This window comes from Cinclus cinclus, chromosome 4 (assembly GCF_963662255.1).
Source record: "Cinclus cinclus chromosome 4, bCinCin1.1, whole genome shotgun sequence".
Classification (NCBI taxonomy): domain Eukaryota; kingdom Metazoa; phylum Chordata; class Aves; order Passeriformes; family Cinclidae; genus Cinclus; species Cinclus cinclus.
This window is the reverse complement of record NC_085049.1, coordinates 23,210,804-23,226,116: the sequence shown is the minus strand read 5'-3', so window position 1 is coordinate 23,226,116 and position 15,313 is coordinate 23,210,804.

Sequence of the window (15,313 nt, the reverse complement as noted above, 5' to 3'; positions counted from 1 at the left end):
ATAGGCCCTTCCTAATCACCATTTCAGAGAAATTCATCCTAATGTCCAACTTCCACCTCCCCTGGCACAGCTTTAGGTTGTTTCATCTTATCCCTTGTTCTCTGGCAGCAGAGCCTGACCCCCCCCAGCTCTCCCCTCCTGTCAGGCAGTTGTGTAGTGCCAGAAGGTCCCCCCTGAGCCTCCTTTTCTCCAGGCTGAGCCCCTTTCCCAGCTCCCTCTGCTGCTTCTCATCAGAATTGTGCTCCAGCCCCTTCCCCAACTCTTCTGCCTTCCTTGGACATGCTTCAGCACCCCACTTTCTATTGAACTGAGGGGCCCAAATTGGATGTGGGATTTGGGGTGCCAAGTACAGAGGGAAAATCACTGCCCTGGTCTTGCTTGCCACACTTTTTGATGCTGGTCTATGTGTTCAGTTTGCAAGCATCTGCTGTGGTTGTAGTCCAGCAGCTTTTGGCAGAGTCCAAGGAATTCTAGCAGGTTGTAACTAGGGGGAGGAGAACTCAGCTGTAGGCTCAGCACCCCAGGTTGTGAGGTTTGGGCAGTGGCTGCAGAGGCAGCTCTTGAGCTGGCATCCAGGTCAGCTGAAGTTCCAGAAGGGAATGCCTGTTCCTGCGTTCCACACTAGCTGGAGAGGGGTTTTCTGGGATTTAGTCTTTAGCTTGCAGTGCTGCTGCCTTCCCTGCAGTGTTTATGCCACACTGCCTCTTTGATACCCACCCTCAATGCACATGTGGTTTTTAAAGTGCTATAGCCCAATCTTTTACCCTTCTTGTGAACATCTGCATGTGGGTTGGTGTTTTCTAAGGAATCAACAATGGGTTAAGTCTCACTTTGAGAGGGAAGAGCTGATTTTTACTTCTCAAGCATTACTTTCCTTTTAACAAGAACGTGGACGACAGATGCAAAACCTAGTTGTGCTCAGCCTCAGACCTGCAGGCTAGTCTGGAATGAATACTACTTCAGGAATGAAAATTGAATGAGTTACATGTCAAGTTTCACCTTACTGCAAGCAGTTGTGATGAAATTTTGTGAAGAACTAGGTTCTGAGGAATGGCAGCCCTAAAAAAATCTGTATGTGGCACTGACTCTCTAAGCAGGGACCAAGTTCCTGTTCGGTCAGGAATAGAATGTAACTTGTGAAGTTAATAAAGAGAGGCAAAAGGGGTAACAAATAGATTGTTCTGGAAAAAGGAGTGGGGAATTACAATACTGAAGGGGAGACACGGTGACTGACACTGATGAAATACTTGTGGAGGGAGGGAGGGAGAGAAGGATCCCTCTGAGGAATATGTCAGCCTAGATTCAGAGGGTCAGCAGAGAAGCAATTATTGATGCTGGGGAAAAAAAGGAGCAGGGGAAAAAAATTATTCTAGAGATGGCATGTCTTTTGGGAGGAAAAGATAGGACAAAGGAAGGTACAGGAAAGTAAAGCACTTTGTCTTTTCTATGTCATCCTTCCCCATCAGTAAACAAAGGTGCAGCTATGTTAAGACCTTAAAGCCTGCCAGGAATGTGAGAAACCACTCCAAGAAGAAAAAGGGCTTAAGCAGCTTTGTTTCCAAACAAATGCAGATTTCTTCTTTGCACCCAGGTGCTGCTAATTCTTTGTTGTAAATGTGCTTAAAATAGCTGTGGTTTATGGTCAGATGTGACACTATCTATTATGTTTATTATCTATTGGATTTGCATGTGGATAGCAAAGAGCTGTGGGATCTGAGCAATCCTGGTCTAGATATTTTCTTGAATTGGATGGTGGAAGAGATGCTAACTGGTAATGTAAGTCCTATTAAGGACTAACATAAAGCACTGCCTGTAAGACTGTTAAATCATAAAATCACAGAATGGTTTAGAGTGAGAGCAACCTTAAGCATAATCTCCTTTCAGCCCCCCTGCCATGGGCCCCCTATCCCAGGCTCCTCAAAGCCCCATCCATCCTAGCCTTGAACACTGCCAGGGATGGGAATTGCTCTGAGGCTGCTCTCAGCTGTGCCCCTTGGTTGCTGTGAGGAAAATAAGGACAGATTAAGCCAAACCACTATAAGATGCAGTTATTTATTTGTTATGATAGAGCAGACTATGGGCATTTGTACTGGGACATAGCCTGTTACAGTCTTAAGAAAACGTGTTTGACTAAGGGGAAGGATGTAACCGTGAAGTCCTGAGGAAGGCTGTATTTGGTTATCTACAAGGTCATTTTGCCAGAAGAAAGATTTTTAGACTTACTTTAGAAAACTGGAGCTAGCTTGCTTGGGGAATGGAGGGAGTGAGGCTCAAGCTAGCTGCATGGTCAGCTCTGTGAGAAGGTGTACCAAGGCACAGAGAGCCTGGTTTTCCAAAGGGAGATAGTTTATTGCTGGGAACTGTCTTCCTCCTTTACAGTGGAGCTGGGAAAGTCATCTGGTACGGCATGTTGTCATTTTACAGCAGCCCTGGCACATGAGCACCATAATTGAGTACAGGGGGAAAAATGACAGTGGGCCCATGAAGAAGTGGGGAAAGGGTGTGGGAAGCAGCTGGCTACAGTAGAAAGAGAGGAGTAGGCCTGACACATTGGGAGGGTTGGAATAAATTCTGTCCTCTTGTACACTTCAAAAGCTTAAATCCCTATGTTTCAGCAATTATCAGTCTTACTCATAGAGGGTGCAGAGATGTGTTTGCAGAAGGGGAGGGTGTCATTACCTGCAGGGTGACTTCCAAAAGTGCTCTTAAAGGAATTGCTTCAGTCAGAAAGAAAAGCCTGGAATTATTTGACAGGCTCTCTAAGTCTTGACTGTACTTTTCCCTCTCCCCCACAAAGAGAAAAGAATAGCAAATGTTTGCAGACAGTTTTTTAGTAACTGCCTGTACCTTTCCACTATTTTTCTTCAGGTGAATCTCCAAGCCCAAGCAAGCCTTGCAGAAGCTGGGCTCAGAGCAATTTTCCTGGGGGGTGGAGGAAAGCAGTGGGGCCTAAAATCCCAGTGATAAATGTGAGTCAGATGTGGTTTCCATGGGGGATATGCTGTGAATTCAGGCTGAGCCCTGCCCTGTTCTCTTGCAAGCCTGTGCAGGGAGCTGCCCAGCCAGCCTCCATCTGCAGGCAGTGATTAACACACTGCCAAAGCTCCCTCTGGATGCTCCAACATCTTTTTTCTCCTGAACTGTCTGAGAGTGACCTGGGAGTCCCATGAGGGATGTCCCAGGGGACCATTTCCTGCTGTCCTTGGGTGAGAGATGCTGTTCCAGCTGCAGAGTGCAAGCGTAGCCCAAGATGGGGTTTGTTGGGTTTCTATGTTTAGGGGGTGGTTTATGCTTATGGCCACTGTATAATTATGATTATAAAATAACCACCTCTTCAGTTTCTGCCTCTTGGCAGCTCTCAGGAAACGACCTAATTTGAACTGCCAGCAGTGAGGACCTTGAACCCCATCAAAAGTCTCTTTTAACTGAACCTAGAACCTCTAGACATGTGCCAGGCTCTGCTGGCAGTGACAAAAATAGTTAAGTGAGATTTTTCCACTGCTGGACACAGGCTCCCACAAAATGAATCCACAAGGCAGCTATTCATGGCATGCTGAATGTCTCTTCTCTCACTGCTGACTTTGGGATCAATAGGAATTCAGGCTGGGGCTGAGAACTGACCTTTTATGCCTTGTTCTAATGCTGGCCTTTAGTCTTTGCCTTGCTATGCTGTGCTCCCAGCAGCATCACTGCTCCCTTTCCAACACCAACAGGGCAGGTCCTGCTAGTTGAATGGAGCTGGCATCTCCAGCTGCTGCTCTGTGACTGTGTGTGAGGAAAGAGCAGGGTGGAGGAGAGCTGGGGAAGCTGCACCACAGGACAGGATTTTCAGCTTTGGGCTGGCTGCACCTCCATCTTACGCCAGCATCGCCTCTGATTGTGGAGAGCTGGGGAAGCCCTCAACAACACTTTCCAAATCCACAGGCTCACCTCAGTTGCAGGTCTGTAATTAAAAGGAACAGCTTTAAATATTCTGGCAGTGGGGATGCAGGGCAGAGTGAGTTCTCAGCAGTGACTTCAATATGGCCATAGCTCAGGTGATGTTGCACCATCATTGTCAGCACAGCAGAGGAGAGGTGGGGCCAGCATTCAGCAAGTCATGATTCATGGCTTGGGCCACTTGCATAGTGTCAGTGCAAACAGATGGGGCAGATTGGGGCGGGTGTTCAAAAAAGTTCCTCTTCTTTTGTAGGATTAGCCATTCCTTTGCATCTCTCTGTGACTTTATTCTCCATGGGGGTGAATGCAGAAAAATCAGGGGTGCCATGGGTCTGTCACTGTTTTCAGGTAGAAGCCACATAGTTGTCCCAGGCCGTGGTGTGGGGAATGGCTTTATTTGCAGTGTGAGTCTGAGGGGCAGCTGCTTATTCTGAATTTTAATGCCAGGGGTTTGTGCCCTTACAGGGTGGCTGCTTTGTAGCATGGAGGTATTCTGATTTGTACACCCTCAATCATTAACATCACTGGAGCACCAAATGAAGACAATTTTTTCCTCCTATTTTCCTTCTTTTTGTTTTTTTTTCCTGGAAGACCTATAAACCTTCAGCTATTAGGTGAAGCACAGAGAAGTACTTTTTTCCCTCATGCATAGTCTTTGGCTGCAGCCCTTGTCCTCGGCTCTGAGCTGAAGGTTTGTGCATAGTGTGCTTGTCAAAAATGTTCTAAAAAAGAAACCAGGGTGGCAAATATGGTGTAAAAAGATGGAAGAGGGAAGGCTGAGTCAAGTCATCCCTTCCTGATTGTACAGATCATGTTTTAATGGTAAGTGTGTAAGGTGAATGAGTGAAGCCTTTCCTCCTGTTCACAACAGGGTCAGCCATGGAGTTGGAGCAGGTTACTCAGGGCTTCACCTAACCCCATCTTGAAAACCACCTGCACAATCTCCTTGCTGGGGTGGTGTCCTGATGAGTAAGTTTCTCCTCATGAGTTTGAACTTCTCTGGTTTCAGCCTATGCCTGCTGTCCTGCCATGGTGAGCAGCCTGGCTCTTTTTGGTTGTCTCCCCACAGCCCCCTCCCAACCAAACCCCCTCTTTTCTAGGCTGGACAAGCCCTGTAGCCTGATCATGTTAGTGCAGCCCAGGCTATCATCATTGCATGGTGACCCATTAGTAGCCAAGATCAGAAGAATTTTATCAGTGGAAAACAATACACAGTTCCTTCGGTGTTTTATGGCTTGGTGAAGGAGAGTGTGTCCTCTTCCAGGATTTAATTGTGGAAAAAGAAACAAGACTGAAGGTAAAAACAGGGCAGGAAAGCTGAGCAAGCAGCAAACACCACTTGGCAGGTTGTTTCCATCAAGGACTGGTAATCCCACGTGCCCAGGTCCCCTACACAGAGTGAACATCTCCTCCTTATGAGGGCCAACCTTGCTCCACCCTTGGCTTGGCACTGCAATTAGGAAAATTTGTGCTGCCACCAGTTCCCCTTCCTGAGCCAGCCAGTGCATCTCGTGAGCTGCCACCTCTGTTTTTCCAGCCCTGCAGACAGCAGTGAGCACATCACTTCCCAGAAGAGTGAGCCACTTGCTCACTGCTGATGGCACCTCCTCCCTCAAGCCTGCTGGCAAAGCTCCCATCTCATTCCTGGGGAAGATTTCAGTTAAACAGTGTAGGTTTTCCTTCTATAAGTGGTTCGTTTTACAATCTAAGTCACATATATCTGTAAAATTAGCCCTGCAGTTGGTCCTAGCAGTTCCTCCCTACTTTTTGTGATTGGATTCTATTGTCAGCACCTCTTAGTTTTCCAGAGTTCAAGCATCTGGGCTAAGATTTTCTCTGCTGCCTTCCTCAAGGTGAGTGGAGGATTTTTTTTTGTACTGCCAAAAATTATTGTAAAAGAAAAATGTTGTTTTGCCTGTTAAAAAAAAAAAAAAAGTATCAGCCATTTAACTTTTTAACTTGAAGCTCAGCCTCTGTTTTGGAAGCAATGCCTGAGAGTTGTAGATGGTTTCTGCCTGTTGTTAGAGAGGTTGCCTATGGCTTTTTAGAAAGGAAAAGTCATGGAAGTGTGAGCTTCTGGGAGATACCTTCATCCATAGAGTCCTGATAGACCAGGAGAGGAAGTAACTAAAATACCTGGGCACCTAAGCTTGTCCTTGGGACTAACTCACACTCAGCCCCCAGGCCCCTGGAATGTGCAGACAGTCATCATGCTCTGCCTGGGAACAGGAGCTGTTCCCTAATGCAAAACAAATTTCCTGAGCCTTGCCAGACTTGAGTTGAGTGGCTCTTGCCTCAGGCTTGCCTCCAGGAGGATGTGCCCTCACCTGCTTCCCTAGGAAGGTCTCCCTGTGTAGGAAAGTGCTTCCTGGATGCTTATGGATAGCTAAGGACTTGCCTGGAGGATGGCATGTGGTGTAGGTGCTCCAGAGGCAAATTTCTCAAGGACAAGTCAGGAGGAAGGGCATTCCCCCACCCACCCGAGCCCCCTGTCTGCACAGGGAATGCATCCCCATCACCCTTCTCTCTAGCTGAGCACCCAAATTCCTTTTCCATGTACAATCAGGGGAGCAGACCAGTTTTTTTTTTTTTTTTCCTTTTTCACAAGGCTCTGGTTCACCCGGTTCATGCTGGTTCACACCTGCACACCTCTGCTATCAGCTTCATGTGGGGGTACACAAGCACTTCTGGAGGGACACTCTGATCAGCTACAGCCTGGAAACACCAGACCTGGCACAGCCCAGCAAGCAGCCAGCCTACTGGCACATATCCTGAGGTGCCGGTCTCTCAGGCACACCTGGAAACACCTCTGCCCCAGGACAACACCCTGTGGATTTGCTGGTTTCATTTGAATTCACCCATTTTTCCCTCTGCCATGCCCTGGCTGATGAAACACAAACAGAATGGATGTTGCAAGATTTAAAGCAGGGATTTGTTTATAGGGGGAGTGTGGGAACATGAGGTTGCAAGTGAAGAAAACATAAGACAGTCCTGGTCAATCACTAACCTGCCTTTACCTCCTCCAGTTGTCCCAACCTCTCCTGGCTGGGAGGCACCTGGTGCCCAGGCATTGCCCCAGACCAGGCTGCCTCATTGGGGGTTTTTGGAGCTAAGGCCATCAAGGAATACGTATTTTGGGGATCCTTACTGGTATCTCGAGTGCTCAGCTCTCCATCTCAGGAATGAGATTCATCTGCTGTGCCAGACTTACTGATCTGGTTTCAGGGGCCCTGGAAGCCTTCTCTGTACTCAGCCTACTGGTTAATTGGTTCATATCAGTTCTCAGCTTGACACCAAACACTCCACAGTAGCTTCCCAGAGGGGTAAAACTCTTGTTGTTTTTCAACAGAAAAATGCAAAATCCCACTGTAACCAGTGAGCCCTTTTTTTGTGCCAGTCCCTAGAGCTACCAAGCAGTGACAGAGCCATCCCAAAAGTCCTGGGAGAGAGCCTCAGCCACTGTAACCCAAAGAGAATGAGTAGGGGCTGAGAGCATCACATTTTCCTTCTACTCCCCTTTCTGGCACCATTTTAAAATACAGCGGTACATCATTTCCTGTGTTTGCTAGGAGCAGCATAGAAAGCTTCCCTCAAGTGTCCTGTGCTGGGACTGGAGCAGGATGTGCTTGGAACAAGGTGGAACTTAGGGGCAAAGAAGCTGAAGACAAGGGCTTGGAAAGTAAGGGAAGGGTGAAAATAGGAGAGGGTCAGTACTAGAAAAAGAACAGGGAAGGCAAATGCAGAGCACAGATATGAGGATAAAAGTGGGGGGAAACAGAAAGTTGTGGAGAAAAGCAGGAACAGGTAATATTTGGGAGAAAATGTAATGGCCTGGGCATACAGATCAGACGAAGTGTAAAATATACAAAGGAGTCTCCCAGCTTGAAATGCTGGCACCACAACAGGGTCTAGCAAGTGGTTCTTTAGTTCAGATGATGAAATCAGATTCCAGCCTTCTGATGGTCAATATGTGGCAGCACAACCCCACACCACAAACTAGCTTTTTCCATTTACTGAAAAACAGAAAAGCAAAAAAACCCCAAAATCAATACCCAAACAAAACCACCAAAAAACCCCAGACAGAAGCAGAGCACAGGTGAGATGAAGACTGCAGTCTCAGGTGATGCTGGCATAAAAAGGAACGTGCATTGCAATGAAGATCTGTGTTTCCCTTCTGGCAGGGTCTTGGAACTCTGTGGCACAAATCTAGAAATTCAAGGAAGAGATGAAACATTTTTGTCATGAAGGTATATTGATGTTTCCCTGCTTCAGGCACAAAATGATGTGAGGCAAGTCAGAGGTTCTTGAGCTAAAAATAGTCTTTACTTACCAGATCAAATGTACATAGACACAAAAGAGGCTGAATAATACAAAGAAAGAGTTGTACCTTCCTAACAGTCCTTCCTAATTTTTTAATTATTGGCTTATTTTCTGCATTTTTTGGAATTGAAACATTTATACTTTTTGAAGTGCTGTCTAAAAATGTTTTACTCTCTAAAAATGGCTGTGTAAGGCCTTCCTGTCACTGCCTGCTCCATGGAAAGTCTCTAAGTCAGGTTTTGTTTGCTGCCTGCCAGCTCTGTTCCAAGCAGGGTATTTTCCATTTTGCATGCAACTGCCAGTGAAAAAAGTCCCAGAGAATTCCACGCATGCCTCCGAACCTCTCCAGATAAGAGCTCCTTTTTATGTTAGTGCAACTATGTTGTAGCTAATTTTGTGCAAATACCTTTGAGGCCAAAAGGTTCTCCTGAGCCAGAAGCTCAATTTGGTCAATGCTGTGTGGGCTCAAGTGTTCTTCACTCATTTTCCCCTGGCTAGGTAAGTTTTTGCAGATCCAAGAAGTTAAACAACCAATTCTTATTTTAGTATTTTATTCGGCAGCATCACATTTATACAGTCACTTTTCAGAGCAGAATAGGGAATTCCCTCTTCCTCCTATTTTTTTTTCCTGTGCTTACAGTCCCTGAAACAGGGCAGGATGGAGGGTGTTGGTCCAGCACTTCATTGACCAAGAGTTTTGCCCACAGGAGGAGTCCTGCCACCACCCTAGAACCTGCTCAGGCTCCAGAGCAAACACTGCTAAAAACAGCTTTCACTAAAGCCAAGCCTGCTGGAAATGACATTGCCAAAACCCGCAAAAAGATTCTTTAAATCCCTGTAGGACTTGATGGCCTCCCTCCAGCCTGGAGGGCAGCACCTCTGTGCTCTGTGTTTTCACAGATACAATCACCTTCTTCTGCACATGCCAGAGGCACTGCTGGAGACCCTCTGGTTCACAGCAGCCAAGCAGAGGAATGATGTCACTGAAGTCTGCATCCACACCTCCACAGAATCCCAGGATGGGCCAGGCTGGAAGGGACCACAGTGGGTCACTGGTGCCACCTCCCTGCTCCAGCAGGGCCCTCCCAGAGCACAGGGCACAGGATTGTGTCCAGCTGGTTCTGCAATATCCCCAGAGAGGAGACCCCACAGCCTCTCTGGACAATCTGTTCAGTGCCCAGGGAAGAAGTTCTGCCTCCTGTCCAGGTGGAACCCCCTGGGCTCAGTCCCTGCCCGTGGCTCTGGTGCCATTGCTGGGCCCCCCGGAGCAGAGCCTGGGCCCTGCTCGGAGCCCTCCCTGCACACAGGGACACCCAGGGATGAGGGTCCCTCTCAGCTGGGGCTCCTCTCCAGGCTGGACAGCCCCAGCTCCCTCAGCCTTTCCCTGTCACAGATGCTCCAGGCCCTAAATCATCTCTGCAGCCTCTGCTGGCCCCGCTCCAGGAGCTCCCTGTCCCTCCTGTGCTGATGATCCCAGAGCTGGACACAGCTCTCCAGATGTGCCTCCCAGGGCTGGGCAGAGGGACAGGATCACTCCTGACCTGCACTTCCCAATGCACCCCGGGTGGCATGTCCTGTTCACGCACCCAGGGAGGCTCAGTGTAGCTCAGCCTTGGGGCACTACTTCATTGCACAAGGAATTGTCATAGAGGAACTAAACTCATTCCTGCACTCCTAATTTGTACCCTCTATGACCAGCCACATGCTGCCCACTTGACCCCAACTTTTCCACCTTTACCCAGTTGCTTCTTAGCCCCACTAGAGAGATACATATCCCTTTCCCAATGGAGAGGCTCTCCAGTGGGAGCAGCTCAGCACTGCAGGGCAAATCTCACCTATAGGGAGGCAGGGATGATGGGGATACTCCTTCCATTGCCTCCCTTCCTGCAGACAGAGTTCAAAACAGTGTTTATAATCAGTGGAACGACTCAGGAAAGCAGCTCTAGCAGGGTTGAGAGCCTAATTTAAAAAAAAAAATAAAACAAAAAAAACCAGTGACTTTTGCTTTATGATACGTTTGCTGATATTCAGCTATCAGTGCACAAAGGGCTCTTGTTCCTGAGCCATTAGCTAAATGAATCAGCAGAGATTTCCAGCAGTGTTTCTCCTGAGCCCCATCTCCTATTCTGCACAGGCTGGGAGGGCACTTATCCCTCTGCCACTGCAGGGACAAACAGCACACAAACAGGAAGGTGCCTTTTCAAAATGTGAGGTTACTGTAAAAATAAATCATGACTCTTCTGCGGACAACAGTGCACACAAATTATGGGCAGTATTTTCAGCCTTTACCATTGCAAAGGAAGCACATGTAAAAAGCCCAGCTGGCACAGCAAGCTGACATCGGGTGTGGGATGGCTCACAGCCCTGCAGTTCCAAGGCTGCCACAGCATTCCCTGTGTTCCCAGTGCTGTGGTGAGGACAACCACCCGTGCTCCCACGGCCTCTGCTCCAACCAGCCCAGCATGCCCACACCAGAGCACAGCACCCAGACTCAGGGTGGGGATCCCCCTGTGAGGGTCTCCAAATAACCTTAATTTAAGTTTCTTCATTCCCAACAGAAGCTGAATGATGCAGCTGTCCAGAAGTCATTGGAGCACCTTTCCTATGGAAACAGGCCAGTTCAGCCTGGAGAAGGGCAAGTTGGTGTGTGGACACCTCACAGAACCTTCCAGTAGCTGATGGGGCTACAGGGAAGCTGGAGGAGGACTTTTCATCAGGAACTGTAGTGACAGGACAAGGGGGAATGGCTTCACACTGACACAGAGTAGGTTTAGATGGAGTATCAGGAAGAAATTGTTCCCTGTGAGGATGGTGAGGACCTGGCACATGTTGTTCAGAGCAGCTGTGGCTGCCCCATCCCTGGAAGTGTCCAAGGCCAGGCTGGATGGGGCTTGGAGCAACCTGGGATAATGGAAGGTGTCCCTGTCCATGGCAGGGGGGTGGAACAAGCTAACCTTAAAGATCCCTCCTGACACAAACTCTTCCATGTTTCTGTGATTCTAAGGCTCCCAAGGTATCAGGAAGATTTTGGGCACCTTCTGGAGCCTTGTGTGCTACAATGAAGAGGCTGTACCCAAGTCCCACGTGAGGCTGGTGGGACTGACACAGGAACACACAGGTATGCCTCCCCCCACTCCCAAAAAAGCAAAAAAGAAAACACCCAACTTCCCAAAGCAGCTGGGTTGAGAAGTGGCCATGTGACTTCCCTGCTAAAGGTAAGTGAGAAAGGCTAGGATGAAATCTTCCCACAGAAGAAAAGGAGATTGGTTCTCCTTCCCAAAAACTATGGAGAGGCTTTTATCTGTCACAGCAGGGAGTGCCGGAGGGTCTGGGTTCCCTCTCTGCCCCAGCACCAGAAGGTGAGATGGATCCAAGAGGCACTTGGCACCAAATCCCTGAAAATAATCAAGGGACAAACTTCTCCACCTTGTTTAAAGTACTGTAAAAATCAACAGTGAGTACAGAGGGCACAGGAAGTAGCCCAAGAGGATGGCTTCTATCCTGTATATAACTAGAACTTTTAAACTCCTGGCTATTTACAGCTGCCATGCTGTAAAATCAAACACTCAGTAGTTCTCTTCTCCAGCGTCAGCCCTTAGGAGACAGCTATCACAGCCCTGGTCTCTGAAAAGCTCTTGCCTTAATGTTCAAAATTTACTAACCCATTTTCTGATGGATCAGGCAGACCTGGGATGTGGGACACACAAGATCAAGGAATGTGTCCCTGAAGTTGGTTTGATGGCTGAGCCATGCAGGCTCACCTGGCAGACGCATTATCAGTGCTGAAGATGTGATTATCATTAAGATAAATGAGGTCTCACAGGTGTTTCCATGCTCAGCACTTACCTATGAAGATGGAAGGCACTGGCAAGTGATTGATTTGGGCTTGTTTCGTTTTGTGGGGGCTTTAATTTTTAGCACAGCTGCATAAAGGGAAATCATTATCTACCCCCCAACAGATGATTGTCTCATCTGAGTTGTAGCAATCTTTATAATAAATGCAAAAAATTATTCCTGCTGTTGAACTGAATTAATGTTGATATTTTCTAATGTATCCTACCTTACAGAAACTAAAAGGCCTGTTAGAAAAGATTTCTCTTGTTTACTAAAACTGAAGAGTTGGTTCACACAAGTTCCTGTACTCTCATCACATAAAACAGGACTTGTTTGTAGAAAATACAACAAAAAAATTGTCTTTTTGCTGGCCAAGGCACACAGGAGAAGGTTAATATACCAAATTTACCTGGTTACACATCAGCTATTTAGAAGCAGCACAAGTTTAAAAATCAATTATGCGAAAATATGCAAATAGGGGACAGACATGCACATACGTGCACTGTCAGTTGAATAGCCACACTTTGGGTAAAACCTCACCGTGCTTTTCTTCTGTGAAAATAAGTTCCTGACAATACCCTCACTCCCATTTCTAGTCTTACAGCCACAGTACTGCATTAGTCCAACAGAAATACATCCATAATCTGCCTTGTCAACTCGAAACAACTCAACCCCAGCAACACTTGATTAACACACACAGTTTTCTCTTTGCACTAAGTCTGACTCACTTCAAAATCCTGACTGCTTGGCACTTAAAGTTCAAATGACAACACAGAGGCAAAACAATTCTCCACACTTCAAAGGAGGTGCCAGTCAGGCAGCCATGGAATTTGGAATTTTGATCCTGCCCATACTAACAAAATGAACCTTCTTGAAACTTAACATGAAAAGGGAACAGCTAATGAAAGCACTCATGGAGTTTTGTCCAACATGCACCTAATTCCACAACAAATTGCAGCAGGAAGAACAGCACGAGGACCCTGGAATGCTGGGATTCCAATACACCAGTGCAGCATCGATTGCAGGTGCAATAGGGAGGGCCACATGAGGATGGAAGGCTCTTCACCTTGATGGGACACCTGCCACATGGTCAAGGGCTGTCACTACTTCTGCCAGAGGCAGCACTGGGAAAAAAAATCCTGCCTGTGGCTGACCCTGGTTTGGCTCCATAGCCAGCAGGAAGAGCACAAAGAGGATGAATCTTTCCTTCACCCTTTCCTTCTCTTTCTGATAGGAAAGAAATCTCAGCTCAAAACTCCAAGCCCAACTGCACCTGGCAAGTTCAACGTACAAGCATGGAAATAAAATTAGACCATTCCCAGGAAAGTTACTTTTACCCAAAGGCTTAAACGCAAAGGATTGGCCATTTCAAAAATTTCACTGTGCTCATTCACTCCCCAAACCTTTTCAGATAGTAGCACATAAAACTCAGTGCTTTGTGTCACATTTGGCTTGGGAATGCTGTAGGCAGATGAGGACACCAGACCACATCTCAAAAGCCTATTTCTGAAAGTGTGCATTTCTCAAAAAGCACACTAAATTATTTTCTTCTTCATTCTATGAGAAGGGGGAGGTAGAGCTGAGGAAGCTGGTATTGTGTTGGTTTTGTCCTCTTCCAAACCTGGAAGGGCTGGTTTGGGATCCAGGCAAGATTCCCAGCCAGCCCTCACTAAATGAATTTTGCAGTCATCACCATGAGCAGCTTTCAGAATGACTTGTAATTGCAATGAAAACTCCTATTCACACCTCTTGGAAATATTGGTTTAGGCTGTTCAGCTGGGGATGAGTGAAACAAGTGTAAACTAATGCACATTCCCAACCCTTCTCAGCTTACTACAGGCAAGAATTAATGTTTGCTGTAGGAAAAGGAAATTCTGGAATAGCCACTCAAAGCTGTAGTCTCAAAAATCTGTCCCTATCTATACTGCTTAGTCCTTCAGCCGTCTTCAGCTACTGCCAGACATAAACCAGTGTTTTAGAGGAGGAAGAGAAAGGAGAGAAACTGCAGCATCCAGCTCCTGCCAGACACTCCATGGCCAGAGTGCAGAGGAACTGAAGTGAGAGACCTGGCAATAACTAATTGCACAAGGTACAAGAGGGGCACCCACATCACAGCAAATACAAAAATGATTTTTTTGTATCATCTGTGTCTAAAAGCCAGTGGAAAGATGCAGGGTTAAACATAGGAAGTAACAAAGGAAATGCATGTCCCTCTTCCTACAGCACAATGGTTTTTCCTCACAAGAACACAGCCTGACATCCATTTTAGCCACTCATAGCATACATCCTAGACATCCACAGCTGGTTACAGCTCCTCGAGGAAGAACAATTCCTGTGGACTGCAGCTCTCAGAGTGAACACTCTCTTCTCTGGAGTCCTCTGCTCCTGCTGCTGACTATTGACTTTAAAGACACATTTCATCTGTTTCCCAAGCAAAGCAGGAGTCAAGATGATCAAGCCAAATTCAAACATTTCAATTCAAATGGGATGCTAAAGCAATTAATAATAGACAGGGATCTGTTTACACTGCCAGCATTTATAGTTAATCTTGCTGCTGTTTATTGTTATAGTTTTACAATGAAAGGGTTTTTTTTAGAAGTAATTCAAGGCTAGCAAATACCAAATCACTGGTGGACTTCCAGTGACACTGCTTTTGCTGTCTGGAGTCCCTAAAGTCACGTGTAGCTGCTGGAGTTTCTCCTCCTGCTTTGCATATATCTTACTCCTCCTGGTTTCTCTTCCCGTGTATTCCAGGACAGCAGCCAGACACCTTCTGACACTTGCATGATCTGGAATTTTCACCCATGGGATTCTGGTTCCTGTCTGAGGGCTGGATTAGACAGGAGATCTCAGAGAAGAGAAAAAATAGAAAAAAAAAAGCAGAACTTTTACTGAGCGAAATATCCCTGCTTCTTTCTTCAGCAAGAAAATAAACATGGCAACAAGAAAAAAAAATACAACAACAAAAAAAAAGAATTTAAAAACTGCATCTGTTACAAATAATATTATCTCTTTTTGACTCTTGTTATTTTGCAGAGTTTAAAACAGCAATTTTTCCTCTTCTTTCTTTTTTCCAGAGTGCAGCATCAGTCATTGGTTTCTCCTTCAGTTTCTGCAAAAAAAACCCAGACAGATTCATAAGAAAATGTGACACAAAACACAACAGATGATGTCTGAGGAAACACGGAACTTTGCCATCTATTTTACTGACTTTTCTGTC